This window comes from Felis catus, chromosome B2, assembly GCF_018350175.1.
Source record: "Felis catus isolate Fca126 chromosome B2, F.catus_Fca126_mat1.0, whole genome shotgun sequence".
Lineage (NCBI taxonomy): Eukaryota > Metazoa > Chordata > Mammalia > Carnivora > Felidae > Felis > Felis catus.
This window is the reverse complement of record NC_058372.1, coordinates 53,386,526-53,405,284: the sequence shown is the minus strand read 5'-3', so window position 1 is coordinate 53,405,284 and position 18,759 is coordinate 53,386,526. Positions and strand designations below refer to the sequence as shown.

At 39.1% G+C, this 18,759-nt stretch overlaps 1 protein-coding gene across 4 annotated transcripts in view; it reads left to right on the top strand.

Annotated features, from left to right (window-relative positions):
• COL21A1 (collagen type XXI alpha 1 chain) overlaps positions 1–18,759 on the top strand; it is a 248,843-nt gene that overhangs the window by 72,190 nt on the left and 157,894 nt on the right. The window contains exon 1 of one of the 4 annotated variants that reach the window (XM_045057677.1): positions 1,366–1,802. The exons of 1 other annotated variant lie outside the window; for it this stretch is intronic. The gene's annotated coding sequence lies outside the window, so the exon portion shown is untranslated. Of the gene's footprint in view, positions 1–1,365; positions 1,803–18,759 lie in introns of those variants that run through there. 2 more of the 4 variants (XM_045057675.1, XM_045057674.1) reach the window with 2 other exon arrangements.

The window sequence follows — 18,759 nt, the reverse complement described above, 5'->3', positions numbered from 1 at the left end:
AGTGAAGACTGAGGCAAAGTCTTAGCTTGAGCAATTGGATGACTGGTGGTGACTTTGAGAAAGGCAAGAAGGCAGAGAGGAGGAGCAGGTTTCTAAAGAGGAAAACAAAGATAATAAACTCAGGCTTGACCACATTTTATTTGAAGTGCTTGTCATTCATACAAATAAAGATGTCCAGCTAAAAGTTGGAGAAAGAGACGTGGGTTGGAGATGTAGACATGGGAATACATGGAAAGCTTTTAACCATTTAATACATGAAAAGCAGAGGGTCATGCTTTGAGAATCTAAGAAGTCATTGAACATGTCCCCAGATAATTACAGCTATATATATATGTATATACACACACACACAGACACACACACACACACACACATATATATATATATATATATATATATATATATAGCTGCTATCTATGTCTCCTTATTGGGAAATTGTTATGTTTTCATTGATATGACCTAGGAAGAAACATATTTGCATACCAATGGACTATAACATGAATGTATAAATGAATAAGTGAAGAAATGCAGAAAATGACAATTCTCCCAAGATGTTTGTATCTGACCTGAATTTAGGATTCAGTTATTGAAGGAAGGCATTTCTTTGTGAACATTCTCCCCTGGAGATAAATTAGTTCACACATTCATTCAGTTGATATTTGCTGAGCACCTACTATGTTCCAAGTATTGTTGTAGATGCAGAAAGTGAGGCACAAAACCAATTCTCGCTCATAGAGCTTACCTTGAGACGGATGCAAAACAAAAGAACAAATAATACAATTTCAAAGAGTGGTGAGTAATCTGTTGAAAATAAAGTGGGGTTGGGGAATGTGAATGGTTGTGTGAATTTCGTTTGGCTATAGTGTTCAGGAAGGACTGTCTGGAAGAGGCATGTGATACCTGAATGAAGAGAAGCAGGAACTGAAAAACACACTGGTGGCAAGCAGGCCACATGGGGGTGGGGAAGCAGTGTGAGAAGTGGGGAGAGTGACAGGTGAGGGGGGTAAAGGGAGCCAGGGCACAATGGAATTCTAAACACAGGACAGTGAAAGAACTTTCTTGCGCTCTGTGAGTAATGGACAGAACAAATGAGTATTCCTTTATTGTCACAAAGGCAGTCACCTTGTTCCAGGACTTCCTGTAACTTTTAGGTCCGCAAAGGCAACCGCCTACCTATGTGAAAGTGAACTCCCCTCAAGTGTTCTGGTAGCTGTTACCTTAGGTCAAAGACAGGTACAACAGTCAGCTGCAGGGCGGAGCAGGGTGACTAACCCTGGCGACCCCTGGGGGCCGTTCTCAAGGGCCAAGAGAGGCAGGCCACCTCTGATGAGTGCAGGCGACGCTCCCCAGGTCCTCGCTCCCTTGGTGCTTTTGCCCTCTCACCCTCTGAAAGTCGCCTTTAACCTTCCCGCTTCCCGGGGAGTCCCTCAGTCCGCCCCTCCAGTCGTCTACTTTCTGGTCCTGGCAGGATTTTAACTGAGCGTGTTTCTACCAGGGTTCCACTAGTTTGGAGATCGCGATCCAAAACCCACCCTCTGGCCTTGCCCACCGGAAAGGGGGCGGGTGGGGAGCGCGAACCTTATCTCCCGGGCTCCGCCTCCAGGGGGCTGAGAGCAGGCTTCACAGCCGCGGCACTCGGCACTGGTCGCTGCGGGGAGACGGGGCTCCGGGTGGAGGGCAGCAAGCCCGCTTCGGCCCAGATTCTGTCCCGGTTGGGGCAGGTCACTCCCTGGGACGCTCCGAACCCTTGGTGCAACACGCAGCTGGTTGCGACGCCACCCCGACCCTGGACGCTGCGCCAGGTAAGGTGACACTGCCTTCTCCCCTCTCCCTGCTGGCCCTCCAGGGGGGCTGCAGCCTGACGTTTTGGTTGGCCTGAGGGTACAGTTTCTCCCTGCGCTGAAACGGTTGGTGAACTGAGAGATAAGTCCCGCACCCGGGCTGGAGGCTGGGATGTCAGGGTTTGTCTTGCAAAGTTACCGAGTGCTAACGGATCACGGGAGGTTCGATGGGTGCTGATTTCTGCCTCGAGGTGTTTGGCCCCGAGAAAGAATGCTGTGCGGTGAGGTACCCCCTAAGCCCAACGTCTCCCTTGGAAGAGGCGGTGGCGTCCACACGTGGCGCGCCGGGAGCGTGGCTGAACGCGCAGGACGCTGCCCAGAGGCTCTTGAAGATTCCTGCGCTGTACGCGCGCGTGGGGGAGCTTCACAAACTTGGTGCTTGAGCAGGACCCCAGGCCAATTAAATCAGAGTCTCTAGGAGTGGGGCTTGGGGCGTCCACATTAAACAACAACAACAACAACAACAACAAAAACCGAACTCTTTTCAGGTGATTTCCACGTGGAATAGTTTGGAAACCAGTGAGTTAAAGCAGTGGTTCTCAAAGTGTAATCTCTGGCCAGCAGCAGGAGCCTCACCTGGGAACTTGAAGGGACACTTTAGGGCACAGACTGAAACTCTCAAAGTAGGGCCTAGCTCTCTGTGTTATTTGAGTCCTCCAGGTGATGCTAGCATTTGCTTGCTTTTGAGAACTATTGGGTTGGATCTCAGTTAAGGGCAAACACCTGCAGATTCCCCTCCACAGAAGGAGAAGGAAACCATACTTTTCGGAAAATCCGAGGTATGCATTGGTAGGGTTTTACCCATATTGAAAAAAAAAATCATACTGGGAACTTTGGAGGATCCTATAAAGGGTATAGAGACTTAGCTATCATCTTGAGCAATTTTGACATAGTGGAATTTGCATACTTTAGGGGAGAATAGGACTTTTATGTTCTTAGAGTTGAAATGAAGCCAAAGAAGAAATGTACATAGGAGTTTTCTAGTTGTAATAACATGAATCTTTGGCTCCCAGCGACAAGATTCCAGATCATCCCTGTCATCAGTGTACATTACAGGACTTTTTTTAAAGCAGTTGGAGATGTAAGGAATTTATGCCAGTTCTCCAGAGTGAAAGGGAATTCAGCATTGCAGGTCTCTGGATTATCTGAAGTGGTTCCTTTTTTCTTTTAATAGAGATCTGAGATTTCAAAATTTTGGCTGAAAAGATTCCAGCTGTTTCTAAGGCATTAGTACAGAAATAGAATGACTTTGCAAATAAGCTTAAATGGATTAGAAAATCTGACATTGGATTAAAAAGCTAGAATAGGCATGACTCCAGCCCCAGCACATGTGTGATGTGGTGAACACAGTGCTAACTGTAGCAAGACATCCTGTACAGAGAACGTTTATTTTCCAAGCTGGTATTTGCTGTGCGAATTTGTGACTGTAGTATATAGGCTTGCTAAGGGACAGGTACCGAGCTTGTGTTTAGAGAACTGGGGAAAATACAGGTAGTGGTTACGAACAGGAGGCTTTGAGGCTCAAGTCTCAGGTTCAAAATGTGCTCTTCTGCTTCCCTGTGCTCTGGGAGGGTTGCATAACTTTTCTGAGCCTCACTTTCCTCATCTGTAAAATGGGGACTGTGGTAGTACAATAATGCATACTTTTAATTCTCACATTGTTGTCAAAGTTAAATGAAATAATACTAAAGTGTTTAAAATAGTAAATATTTGTTAGCTTGAAATACACACACCACACTCAAACTAAGAAAAAACCTAATCCCCAAATACTTTTTGAAATGAAAAATATGTTGATACTGTATTAGATGTTGTATTCACATGTCAACCTAACCCTTAGAATTTACAGTATTTACTTTTTACCAGAATGTGAACACAGGAATATTTTCAAATGATTTTTGTAATATTATTGCATGTTTTTAATGGAACTTCCTAGATTTTTTTTTTACTTGATTAGCTTCAAATCAACTAGTCTTTATTCACTGTCTGTGGTGAAGTATTTCAACATCTGGTGGATTTTATAATCTATTAACATTCACATTTAAATAGTCTTGAACTCTGGCCCTCCACAGTATCGTTCCTTACAAAAGAAAATTCAGATGGTAAAAGAGCATCTAAAAGTGGCATGCTGTGGCATTGAAGAGAACCAGTTGAGAAGTACCATCTGGTGTTTGTTCAGTATTTAAAAAACTTTTTTTTAATGTTTATTTTTGAGATGGAGCATGAGTGGGGGAGGGGCAGAGAGAAAGGAAGACCGAATCTGAAGCAGACTCCAGACTCTGAGCTGTCAGCACAGAGCCCAACACGGGGCTTGAACTCCATGACCTGTGAGATCATGACCTGAGCCGAAGTTGGACTCTCAACTGACTGAGCCACCCAGGCGCCCCTGGTGTTTAAGTAGTTGTGAGTGAGAATAGAATGAAACCTTATCCAGTTACATCAAGGTTTGTTCAAGACAATATTAGGGAAAGCAAAATGAGGACACAGCAAGGACAGGCCTAAACTGGCAAAAAGGGGAGGTGAGGTAATTTAAGAATCCTTTTCCTCCTGAGCTGCAATAACTTCAGAATGCTTCAAACCACATACACAAAAAGCAATTCTTTGCTCGGTATTTGATTGGAACTGATCTGGACCAAAAAGTTCTCATGAAAAAATAGGGTATCAATTCCAAAAAGGATGCCAGATTATTCTGTACCTGGAAATTAATCTTGATTATCCTTTGATTTCAGGGATAAAGCGAATATTAGATTTTGAACTTAAAGTGCCTTTATCTTGCATCATTGAATGCAAGAGGTTATACTATTACTGTGTCTAATGAGCTTTCTTTGTGACCTTAAAGGTACTTATGGGCAAGTTGCACCTTTTGTGCTCATTCTCAGCTCTTAGAAGTCCCCTTGTGACTTTTGAGTCAGCTCTGTGGCTAGGCCTTTCCTGTTCTTTTAGCCCTTAGAAGTGGCTCTGAAGGTGTGGATGATAACCCTTGGGGTGGCTCTGAGGGTGTGGCCAGCGTCTGCTTTATTACTCCACCCTCACACCTAACAGTACCTGCCTATTACGAATCTTATGTTTCTTCTGGAAGACTAAACTGCAATGGAGGTTCCAGCACATAAGCATCTTAGTAACTCCTTCATTTGCGAAATCAGGTCTTTATTAGGATACTTTTGAAATTACAATTGAATGTTATTAAATTGAATATAATTAGAACTTAATGTTGGTAAATGTCATTACAATTTCATAGAAGTACAGTGTTCTGTTTCACTCATTATGAGATGAGAAGTAGCTGTGGGGGTGGGAGGAGAGATCAGACGCACATCTCTTGATGGGGAAAATGAAGGGCATGTGGAAGAAAATTCAAACTTCCAGTAATCAAATTATGTGTTCTGGATAATTTATCTGAAGAACCAAGAGAGCCTGTGATGTCGCAATTTGCAGTGACAGGATATGGCAGCACTCCTTGTGGTAAGTGGCCAATTAGGAATGATCATTGCTGCAGTGCCCCCACGGTGATTTTAGGATTCTCAACTTTTAGGCATAAGGACTGGAGCAGAGATCCTCTTTGAGAGGCTAGCTTAATTGCATTTGGTTTACATAACCTGGCTCACTTAGAGAAGGGTTTTGATGAGAGGTACCTGGCATTCATTTACTGGGTTTCAGGGGCCTATTTTGTTCCAAAGTGGTTGGTTTTACTATGAAGGCCAATCATGAAAGTCTTGTGAGTAAAACACATCACTGGAATGGATCTCTGTTTTACTTTGTATTTATTATCTTTGGATTATATTTCTTAGCATGCAGTAGTAATTCTTTAGCTAGATTCATTATCATTCTTGTGAGAAACAAAGGAGGAATGTTTATTCCTGGCACGTGATCCGGTCTCACTCAGAATCAGACATGGAGGCTGAGTTCCCTAACTTTCTTCTCCATCTTATGGTTGAGGACACTGTTCGGCCATGCTGCCTAGCCACTTATTAGTTGTTTGAACTTGGATAAGTTATATACCTTTATTTTTTGCATCTGTTTCCTCATTAGTAAAATTGGGGAAACACTACCTCCCTCAGCAGGGTTGTATGGAGTAAATGAGCTAGCATATATAAACCTGACGCTTAGTAAATGCTTAATAAGAATTTACTGTTATTTTGTCTTGGAATTAATGAATGGTTTAAGTGGCAGCTCTCTTTTCTGTTTTTACCTCTGAAAATTGGATCCTAAGAAAAAAATAGTATAGGTTATGTTCATGTGATGGCTTTTCTGTATTAAATAGTGGGAGAATTTGTTTCATAATAAGTGAAGTACTTCAAGTTTCTCAGAAAATAATACAAGATTTTGAATACCATTTCTAAAAGTTCCCAGATGCTTTTGCTGCTGGCCAAAGACCACACTTTGAGAATCCCTGCTTTAACCCACTGGTTCCCAGGCTTGACTGCACGTTGGTATCACCTGAGGAGATTTTTTTAGAGTTTTGGTGCCCAAGCTGATTTAAAAAATAATCAGTTGGGTTAATGTACTGTGAAAAGGAGTAATCATGTTCTTAACATGTTCTGTAACATCACACATTAATATCCGTGGGATTCCCAGGTACTCATAGAATTTTTAGAATGCTAAAGGGTATTATAATTTTTGTAATATAAAGAGGAAACGGAGGCTTGGAGGCATCATTCTTGGTGAAAGGCTCGTGTATAGCACTGGATAACAAATCAGATTTCCTGTGTTCTACATTTTTCATTCAACTACTTTGCCTTCTGAAAAGTCAGATGATGTGACAAAGGCACATAATCCAAGATTGAGAATGCTTTTGGAATGCTACAGATCTACCCATCCCACTTAACCAGTTTGCGTTCAGAGTTATTTATTCAAAAGATTTTCTTAATGAAAACCACAGAAAACAATATGTCCACAATGCCAAGCTAATAAATTTATAGCTGTCAGTTGGGAAAAGGATTTTTTTCCTACTAGGTTTGTCTTTTCTAATGATTCAATTTAGTTTTTTCTCTTTGTTGTTTCTTTGGCATTTTGGTTTTTCTAATGAAAAAACTCAGAGATATCTTTGAAAATTTCAGGAAACGTTGACAATTTTCTCAAGTCCAAGTTTAGTGACCTTCTGGGAATCCTGCCAGTTGCTTGTGTTTGATTCAGTGTTTAGTTTTTGTTTTGATTTGTGTGTGTTGTTTTGATCTAGGTCAATTCAGCCATGATTGCAAAGTTATGCTATTTGTTAACTGTTTTTAGAGTTATCGGTGGCAAGAAGAAAAGATAAAGGACCAACAATTTTTTTTAAATCCAAAGTAAAAGGAGGTTCTAGTGAAGTTTGAGCTTTTAGAAAGTTGTTCTAAAAATATTCTTTGGAAATTTAGTTTTTAAATGTTTTATTACACTGTTGGGGCAAATATAAACACCAGAATGTAGGTGTCATAGTGTTATAACTTTCAAATCCATAGATGATTCAATGATTGAAACAACTTTTGAAATACTTTCAAAAATACAAAATCCTATTTATATGTTTTTTGCTACTTTATTAGGAAGAGAATTTGATTCCACTTTGTGGGATATGTCTAGGCCTGTGTTTTCCAGTAGTATCCAGAATTAAATAGAATATTACGACAGGGACATTCTTTGTAAGTGTTCAGCCAGTCATCAAATAATGATCAAGCACTCACCCTGTGCTTGGCTATCCTAGGGGGATTCTTAGAAGTTGCTGAGTTCAGTTTAGTAAGTCTATAAATAGCCAATTGGCAGTTTTCTTTCTTTCTTTCTTTCTTTCTTTCTTTCTTTCTTTCTTTCTTTCTTTCTTTCTTTCTTTCTTTCTTTCGTGGGAAACTCCCTTCAATTTATTATATAAAAATAACATTTTGTAAATTTCTATAAGTGAAAAAAATGCATAATACAAAAATAGTTCTGATTTAAATTTAGAATAATCAGTCACTGCCTGATGTGTCGCTTAGTTTCTTCAGCCATTTTTGACTGACACTTGACATGCTACCATGTATCAATCTTTAGAAAGGGTTGAATATGATTTGAAGGGTATCTTGGCAAGAAGGGAGAGTTGATTCTAGAGAGAGGCACTGTGGAGAAGATTAACACCTAGGGTCCTGAGAATGTATGCACTTCACCACTTTCTGGAGAAATTTCCCTTTGCCTTGGGCAGTCTGCCTTTTCTCCGTTTTATAGCTCCTTTGGCAGTTCTGTTCAAAACACTTGTGAGTTAGCACCTTTGGACTAAGGTTTGAAATGAGAAAGAGTGAAATAAAAACTGGGGGAAGCAGGGATGACACGGTCACTGTCTTCACTAGAATGGTATAGGTAGAGTTCCTACTTGGGTTTCTTTGGAATGAGGAGGGAGCAGGGGTGAAAAGAAGAGGCAGGGTTCATATTCTTGCAGGGAATTGGAGGCACCTGGAACCTAATTCAAAGTCTATCTATTTATTTTTTTTTTGTCATTTACTCTATTTTATTATTTATATACCATTATATAATTTTTCTTATGAAATTACAAAATTATTTTTAATTATTTTGCTCCTTTTCTTCTTTTTTTTATATGAAATTTATTGACAAATTAGTTTCCATACAACACCCAGTGCTCATCCCAAAATGTGCCCTCCTCAATACCCATCACCCACCCTCTCCTCCCTCCCACCCCCCATCAACCCTCAGTTTGTTCTCAGTTTTTAAGAGTCTCTTATGCTTTGGCTCTCTCCCACTCTAACCTGTTTTTTTTTTTTTTCCTTCCCCTCCCCCATGGGTTCCTGTTAATTTCTCAGGGTCCACATAAGAGTGAAACCATATGGTATCTGTCTTTCTCTGTATGGCTTATTTCACTTAGCATCACACTCTCCAGTTCCATCCACGTTGCTACAAAAGGCCCTATTTCATTTTTTCTCATTGCCACGTAATATTCCATTGTGTATATAAACCACAATTTCTTTATCCATTCATCAGTTGATGGACATTTAGGCTCTTTCCATAATTTGGCTATTGTTGAGAGTGCTGCTATGAACATTGGGGTACAAGTGGCCCTATGCATCAGTACTCCTGTATCCCTTGGATAGATTCCTAGCAGTGCTATTGCTGGGTCATAGGGTAGGTCTATTTTTAATTTTCTGAGGAACCTCCACACTGCTTTCCAGAGTGGCTGCACCAATTTGCATTCCCACCAACAGTGCAAGAGGGTTCCCGTTTCTCCACATCCTCTCCAGCATCTAGAGTCTCCTGATTTGTTCATTTTGGCCACTCTGACTGGCGTGAGGTGATACCTGAGTGTGGTTTTGATTTGTATTTCCCTGATAAGGAGCGACGCTGAACATCTTTTCATGTGCCTGTTGGCCATCCGGATGTCTTCTTTAGAGAAGTGTTTATTCATGTTTTCTGCCCATTTCTTCACTGGGTTATTTGTTTTTCGGGTGTGGAGTTTGGTGAGCTCTTTATAGATTTTGGATACTAGCCCTTTGTCCGATATGTCATTTGCAAATATCTTTTCCCATTCCGTTGGTTGCCTTTTAGTTTTGTTGGTTGTTTCCTTTGCTGTGCAGAAGCTTTTTATCTTCATAAGGTCCCAGTAATTCACTTTTGCTTTTAATTCCCTTGCCTTTGGGGATGTGTCGAGTAAGAGATTGCTACGGCTGAGGTCAGAGAGGTCTTTTCCTGCTTTCTCCTCTAAGGTTCTGATGGTTTCCTGTCTCACATTTAGGTCCTTTATCCATTTGGAGTTTATTTTTGTGAATGGTGTGAGAAAGTGGTCTAGTTTCAACCTTCTGCATGTTGCTGTCCAGTTCTCCCAGCACCATTTGTTAAAGAGGCTGTCTTTTTTCCATTGGATGTTCTTTCCTGCTTTGTCAAAGATGAGTTGGCCATACGTTTGTGGGTCTAGTTCTGGGGTTTCTATTCTATTCCATTGGTCTATGTGTCTGTTTCTGTGCCAATACCATGCTGTCTTGATGATGACAGCTTTGTAGTAGAGGCTAAAGTCTGGGATTGTGATGCCTCCTGCTTTGGTCTTCTTCAAAATTCCTTTGGCTATTCGGGGCCTTTTGTGGTTCAAAGTCTATCTATTTAATGGAAGCAAGCAGGTGAGTAGTATGTAAGTGGGCCAAGTAGGTACCTACTGTCTAAGTTATGTGTCGTTTCTATACCGCCATTTAAACAGTAATAGTAATACTTACACGTCAAATACTAAATCAATAAATGCTCTTACTATTCCCAAGAAGGCCCTAGACCAGGAAATGGGAAACCTGGATTCTCATCCCAGCCTGCCACCAACTCCCTGAAAGCTAGTAGCTTGGAAGAGCCTACAGTAAGGGACAACTGGGCAGGTGTGATTGTAAAGTCTTTCATTGTGCTCTTTGTGTGTTTTTACATACCAAAACACCGTTTGAGGCCATCATGGGGCATGTAAAGAATTTCAGCGTAGGACATCTATATATAGAGTTTAAGTTAACGTGGGATAGAATCCTTTAGGAAATTAGTCTACTGGGAAATGTAGAATGCATTTCTAAAATTTCTATGAACATGCTTTTTCAGTATTCACTGAAGATGGACAACAGTGGACGAGGAATAATGAGATAACAGATCTTTTTATTTCAAGAAAATTGTAAATGCCTTTTCATGATGGCTAAACAAAATTTTCTTCGGCCTCCATGTAGGGATTATATTTAAAGAAATTGGTCTTGTCAACACTTGAAAACATTTTTTTTTCCTGATTCTGAATTATGGGTTTGTGGGGAAATCAGGTTTATATGAGTAATGAAATTATATTTTTGAGCTCTGAATTGCCTGTTTCTCAAAACGTTAACAGTTGCGTTTGGTTGGTAGAATGGTATTTTCTTTCTGCTTTTCTGTGTTTTGTCTATTTTTTAATATACGTGTGTTACTTTTATAATGCAAAAATGAATGCCTAATGACTTATAGATGGAAACACTTGAAATTGTAATTTGGAATTCTCATACAGATGAGAGATGATATTACAGTGTGATTAGTTTATGTTCTTGTAATTCATAAAGTACATATTGTGCCACATATGCTTTTAAAAACAAGACACAGACGGTAAAGCATGGCTTTACTACGAATTACAGATGGTAAAGCATGGCTAAAATGACAAAGAATGTTTTTGTAACAGCAGAATATCAGTTTATTACTCCTTGTGAAGGCCCAAAGAATATTCTGAGATCATGGGTGTTGTGTAGTCGTGTCCCTGACACCTAGCACCTGTGTGACCTTGTGCTTGGTATTTAACTTTGTAAAGCTTAATTTGCCCTTCTGTCAAGTCAGGAGCATAGGACCTACTTCCTAGTGTGGTCAGGAGGGTTAAATGGAATAATTCAAATAAACACCTCAGCATAGTGCCTGGCAGATAAAAAGTACTCAAGTTAACTCAAATTTGTTACACTAAGTATAGTATTCTCCCTGCTTCTCAGCTTTATCACACTTGGGACTTGGATATCTATCTTTTGGAAAACATGTTACTAATTTCGATGAAAATATCCTCTGTACAACCTGGGTCATGAAGAGGCACATGTAGATTTTTGCCATTGTCCATGTTGGGATGGGGGAGAGGAAAGTGTGGACGCAGGGGATGGAGTCTCCTGAAGCTGGCAGTGCACTAGCAGCAGTAACAGAGGCCTTTGAGAGCAACACCTTTTGACTGTGAGTATTGATCTAGAGTCTGCAAGACTGTCCTTCTTTGCTAGATGGCACAGTCCCAGAAGGTCACTATGGTGGTTTCATGGGATTGAGGGTATCCTCAAGTCTTGTTTGCAGCTAGAGGTGGTTTGTGACGAGCTCCTGGATTTACCAATTACAGAGATCTCTTTGGTCAGGGCCATAGATAGCCCATTATCACAGCTTTGTGAAAATTAGAAGACAGCCATTTCAATGGGCAGGTGTAGCCCTGGATTTGAGTATCCATTTGCTTTGTCAGCCAGGTGCCTTTGTACTGTTGCAGCCTGGATTTCAGTGCATTTGTATAGGAAATGCATTAATCCATCCACACGGAAAATATATTTTTTACTTCTTTCTGTAGTTTAAACTAGATCTTATTGATGTAGCAATAAATGAGACACGATCCCTGTCCTCAAAGACTCGTATTCTCTTAGCAAATTTCCCCATGGATGCTTTGGACATCACATCACAAAGCCCCTCACCCTGTTTTATTGCTGCTTACAGTAGGGTCCTTTAAGAAGGTTGTTTTATTTGCATTCGTGTATTAATTGCCCCCACTAGACCTGTTAGTCTGAAAGTTTACTATTAGCATCTGTAGTTGGATCTATGTTCTCAGAACCGTGGTGAGTTCTACATATATGATATACATAGGTTTCTGCAAAGTATTTGGACTTAATACTTAGTCTATTAAATGAAAAACCAAACCAAAAAAAAAAAAGACCAGAAAACAAAAACAAAAAAACCCCCATGATTAATTGAATTCAACTGACTGAGTCCTGACAGAGGAAAGTTAGGGAGGCACTGGGAGATCAGAATCAATTATTTTTAGGCTATACATGTCAGAACCCTGGAAGAAAATGTGAATATTTTTGATGTTTTTTTTCAATATATGAAGTTTATTGTCAAATTTGTTTCCATACAACACCCAGTGCTCATCCCAACAGGTGCCCTCCTCAATACACATCACTCACCCTCCCCTCCCTCCCACCCCCCATCAATCCTCAGTTTGTTCTCAGTTTTTAAGAGTCTCTTATGCTTTGGCTCTCTTCCACTCTAACCTCTTTTTTTTTTTTTTGAAAATGTGAATATTTTTGATCTTTAATTCATTTTAAATCAATTAAATGTATGGCCAGTTACCGATATAGAATAGTTAAAGCCATTTTGTGCATCTGTGTTTCCTTAACTATACCTCTAAATGTTTTTAATTTTTAGCTGGGTAGTGCAATTTCACATTGGACAATTTTTGGCCAGACGTATTACATTATTAAATACTAAGTTTGAGTAATGCAATGAGTTTGTGCGTTTAAACATTTTGGATGTGGCTGCCAAGCTGAATCTGAAATTTCCCTTCTAGGAACCTGCCATGTTTCTGAACTTTGAGCCTAAAGCAGCCTAAGTAAGACTAGAGAAACAAAGATAATTTTACATTTTCAAACTTAAGTACTAATGACTTAAAAAATAAATGTGTGTACACTTTCTACTTCATCCTGTCTTCCAGTTTATCTTCAAAGATGAGCATTTATCATCAAGTGAGCTGTAGGAGAAAGTTTTTACTGTTTATTTCATTGTTTTTGTACTTCAAATTCTTAGAAAGGCTGGTCTAGCCAGTATCCTAAGGAATCCACTTATACACTGTACTGTTTCCAGACCTTAGTGATGAGGACATGTAGCCTTGCTTCTCTTGAGTGCAAGACTTTGCTAATCTTTATTACTCTAGACTCTAAAGAACTATATGTTTTGATTTTTCTCTCTTAAAAATCTTCTGGGATTTCTGTTTTCTCAGAGCCATCTATCGGTATGTTCTAAGGTAAAAGGAGAAAGGAACAAGGTGTATTTTATTACCTGCAAAATCCACAAGAATGGGTTTCAGTTTCTGTATCCGTGATTCTCACTAGGGAGTTGGGAAGTTTTAAATGGAAAAGTGCAGCAATTTTGATATATCAAGGGGGAGGGAAGATATAGAAACTCCCAAGGAAACCATTCCTGTGTATTTCATTATTTTCACAACAAGGACATGTTGCTGATTATAAAAACATTGACTATGTGCTATATGAAGAGGAAAAAAACCCAACAACAACCCAAAACAAGAGAAGTGATGAGTCAGCAAGTTTAATTTCAGTGGCTACCAGGGCACCTAATAGATTGATGTTGATCATGACCCCAGGTTGCTTATGATACCATTTGGAGATGGACTATTTCAAGTATAATTTTTAGGAGGCAAAATAAAACTGTAATGGAGCTCTAAATGGTCTAATACTGGTGGTAGGCACTGTGGACGGTGTGGTCTGTTTTTGTCATGATGTGCTTCATAGAACCTGCTTCTAGAAGCATGGTGCAGTTTGGATAAATGATTCAGTTTAGATACACACCCCAGTCAACATAAATCATAGGTTTGGAAATTATCTTAAAAATAATCATTTACAGTATAAATGCTGTTGATACCAGTAATGCTTATCCCTGTAGCATACCTACTGAGTATTGTCCAATTCCAGACATGTCTAGTGATGGGAAATTTTCAGTTTGAGGGACATCTCCATTTATTAAAAACTTTTTAAAATTAAACTGAAAACTTCCTTCCTGGAGTTTCCAGGCACTGGTCCTAATTCCGTACTCTGGGAGTGACAGGGAGAATCTTAATTTCTTTTCCACGTGGCAGCCTTGCCAGTATTTGAAGACAACTTATGAGAAGTAAGGGAGATGATTCATTTTCAGAAATACAAATAAAAGCTGAGCCGTCTAGTTAACAGTAGATTTACAACCTATTGGAAATATGTATGAATTGCCCCCCACCCCTTGGCATCCCAAACCCCTGGATACTGCACTTCTGGTTCTTCTTCACCTCTCCCTTTTGCGGGCTTATTTTCATGGGCTTTGCAATGAGCATGTGCCAAAGAACTGAAGTGTCTGTGTCACCTCAGGGAATGTAGACTTGTTCCAATCAGACTACTTTTTGCCTTATATGGGCACAGGCCATGTCTGGGTAAGGCTGTAACCTCTGTAGTACTCAGTCAATGAGGAATCAGGGGAGGGACTTGCTTGCTGGGAGATAAGTTGTCTGCTGTAACTGCCCAGAGTGTGCCTGTCCCTCAGACATCCACTCTTGCAACAATGGTGATAAAAGCCTGGCTTGGCTGTGCTCCAAGTCTCTGTGTCCCTCCTTTGATTGGGTTGACGGGCTTATTTCTAACAAAGTGAAACATCAGATTTCTGACACTGCTGCTTTTTTGTAGTTGTTTGCAGTTACATCTCCAGTCTCCTCAGCCTTCTCTAGACACACTTGAAGCTTGATTCTATCTGACCATTGGTTGCTGAATAGAAAGGGTGTAGCCCAAGAGCAAACTAATTGTTGGCAGCCAGTTTACAATAATGACTTCAGTTTACCATTAATTAAGACCTTTTAGTCTATTTGGACCTCCAGCTGTGAGGCCAACAGATTCCTACTGAGCCTTCTACACTCCAGATTTTGGAGCCCAGGATTTTTTTTGTGTTTCTTTTGAATTTTGTCTTGTGGCAGTTGGTCCATTATTTATCCAGGAGTGATCTTTTTAAATCCAAAGTCTTTTATTCATTCATCCAGAGGTCTTTCTTAGCTCTGCTTTGTTTGGAATTTTCATTTGCAGGTCATCCGTGCTCTTACCCAAATTACAGTAACCAATTAACTGGAAGTGGCAGAATTCTAAACACCATCACTAGAAACCTTCTACCATGTTGGCATTAGGTGTTACTCTCCGTTGGGGAGCCATTTTGTTTTATATTAAGCTTAGATTTAATTTGTTTTCATTTTTGTAATCTCTTGAGCACAGTATTCTTCTGATGTCACCTTAGTACTCCCATCAAAGAAGTACAGGTGAGTTTGATTTGAAGTATTCTTGGAACTTAACACATGTTGTAGGTGGGTTTCTTGTAAGCAGCATGCAGGAGGACCTTAAAAAAAAAACACCTACAATTTGAAACCTCTAAATGCTAAATACTAAATTTAACCCATTACACGTTTTATGATTGCTAAAATGTTTGGACTCTTTCTTTGCATTTTCCTTCGTTTTCTGTCTTTATCATGCTTTCTTGTTCTTGATTATAATTATTACTGTTATTTTTTCTGTCTTTGTTTGGAATTAAATTTGTTTCCTTTTCTTCCCTTACCAGTTATCTCTGGAAATTATATTCCTGTTTATATAATAATAGTTATCATTCTATTTCTTTATATAAATTAAAGCATATTTTCCTACTAATAGCTAGTTAGTATCTGTTCCCCTCCCTCAGATAACTTATGTACATGATTTCTATCATCTTGGCCACCCTCCATCTCCCACTCCCCAACAGCTACCAGTTTGAGAGCTTGTATTTCTAGCACATTATTAATTTTTTTTCAGTAATAATTTTAGACAGAAGTTTAACTTGGAGGAATGTTAGGGGTAGGGGGCAAATCCTTTTTTTATTTTTTTATTTATTTTTTAATTTTTTTTTTTAACATTTATTTATTTTTGAGACAGAGAGAGACAGAGCATGAATGGGGGAGGGGCAGAGAGAGAAGGAGACACAGAATCGGAAGCAGGCTCCAGGCTTTGAGCCATCAGCCCAGAGCCTGACGCGGGGCTCGAACTCACAGACCGCGAGATCGTGACCTGGCTGAAGTTGGATGCTTAACCGACTGGGCCACCCATGCGCCCCAGGGGCAAATCCTTTTAAGTGAAAAAAAAAATTACATCTTACAACTAGCTCTTAATTTTGTTTATCCCCTAGTAATTTTTTTTGGAGAGAGCAAATAAATATCCTCTCTATTTCTTCTCTCCCCCACTCCATAAAAACACTTAAGATTTTTTTCTTTATCCTTTGAATTATGATATTTCACCAGTATGTGTCTAAAAGAGGTCTTTTTCCCCCCACATTCAAGCAATTTGTAACTTGTGAGACACTTTAAGTCTGAAGATTCAGGTCTTTATTTAGCTCTGAAAGCTTTTCTTCCATTATTTCTTCATATGTCTTTTAATTTTTTTCCTTCTGAAAATTCTTTTTTAATATTTTATAAAATTAGTGTCCTTTTGCATTGTAACTTGGTAGAATTCTTTCACTTGATTTTCTGTTTCACTCCTTTCCTCTTCCGTTATCTCAGGTATCTCTCAATATATTAATGTCCATAGTCAAATATTCTCACATATACTTTTGAATATATTAAGTACATTTAAGCCAGTTGTCTTTTGACTGTATTAACTCTTTCTATGGGTGTTAGTTACTATATTTTCTATTTTTGTATCTTCCTCTATGATGATGATAGTTTTTATTGAATATTTGTTCATATCTTTGTGTTTGTGATTTTGTATTTACTACCATATGGATTTTTTGTCCCGTTTGCCATAGCTTGCCTCTAATGATTGTGGAGTTGGGCATTCTAATCTCTTCTGGACATGGCTTTTTCCTGTTTCTCTCTGGTTTTGCTAGTGGGGAATTTACCTGAAATTGCTTTGCCAATTCAGTCTAAGAGCCCATACTCAGGGCTTCCTGTGGATACAAATGGAAAAGAGTTGAATAATGTCCAACAGGCCATTTGTTCTTCCTCATTCGTGCAAATCACTTCCTACTCTATCTCTTTCTGGGAACTTTTCCTCCTCCTGCTCTGAGAATACTTTTTCTTTTAGCTCTGAGTAATATGTTTCCTCTGACCTTCGCAGCAGTATAGGGCATGGAGTTGTGAAGACATCATGTTCAGTGCTAATCTGACAATATTCTAAAACACCTGTAATTGTTGAAAGGAGAAGAACTCATTTTGGTACCTGCTTTACTACTTCTGCTATGAAATGAATATTTTGGACCAAACAATATGTGGACAGCCATAATTGTTCCTTTGGGACACTGGTTAATATGACTTCAGGGATCTTGTTTGCAATTTCTTCTGAACAACATTTGGATGATGAACGAAAATAAGAGCATCTCCTTTTGGATAAAGTCTGACATACTGTAATTCTGAGACTGCACTTGGCACTTGCTAGAGAAATGTCAGTTTTCCAGCATGAACAAAGTCCAGTGCAGCTGTTTCTGCTTTAGACGATTGAATTTGAAAATCTCTATAAGAGAACGGAACCAACCAAGTTCAGAGTGAGCAGTGAGTTATGAGAGTTTCCCAAGTCATGAGTATCTTGCATTGTAGGGGGAAATTATATAGTAATAATACGATCTTGAGTTTGTGTGTTGTGATCCCTGTTAGGGCTCCTTTCTGCAAGAATTTTTATAAATATTTAATGACAGTATCACCTCCTATAATTCATTCTCTTTAACACACTAGTCTTATATAGCAGGGATTTAAAAATACTGTTTTAAACAAAGCATACTCTTCTCAATTCCAAGATGTGAACCAAAATATTTACAAACTAAACTGTTTTCTAGTTCTCTTGGGTTGGTTTTTTCCTAGGATAGTTTCATTATTTACTCAGTTTGAAGTACATTATTGCCAATTTCTAGAGTGCCAGGAATTGTTTTATTCAAATAGAAGAATAAAACACATTCCAATGCCCAACTGTATATTTTCCCAAACTCTCGACCATTTAAGAAGATCTGTACTACTTGTTTCTTGCCACCCAGTTGACAGATAATCCAGATTTGATCCAAATTTGACTAGTATGTATTTGCTGTCGTTGTGTGTGTGTTGGGGGAGAACAATGTAAAATAGTTTAAGAAATTATACATTTAGGGTTCAAAACCAAACTATAAGCATTTAGTTGGATTTGTATAATGCTTTTCATTTGTTTAAAAGGAGGAAGATTTCCAAGGAGCTGCTTTTTGTCTGATAACCATAAAAAGAGTAACTATCACAAAAAGAGAATGATCAGAATGATACTGTGCTTGTCTTTGGAGCTCTCTGAATGTAAAAGAAATGCTATGGGTATGGTAATTTTGATTACAAGATGTTAATTTATAGAAAATTCATAATAGTAGATCCAGTTTGGAATAATGGCAAGAGATGACCTTTTGTTTGTTTGTTTGTTTTTTTTTTTGGTTTAAAGAAGCTAATTATTAATCTTGTATTTAATGGAATAAATAATTAGGTAAGTTATTTAAGAGAGTATGACTGCAGAAAATTTAAAGTGGAAGAGATCCTCACTCGTGTCCTCACCTCCTGGTCTTAAAGAGGAGCTACTGACATCCTGCTGAGCTTGCTTTCTTGCTCAGATTCTTGTAGTGTCTTAGAGGCCTTGCTGGGATGTGGAGGGTCCAACTGCCAGTACAATCCTCTTTTCCCCACACCTAGCTGCATAAGGCTAGGAAGGAACAGAGTATTATGATT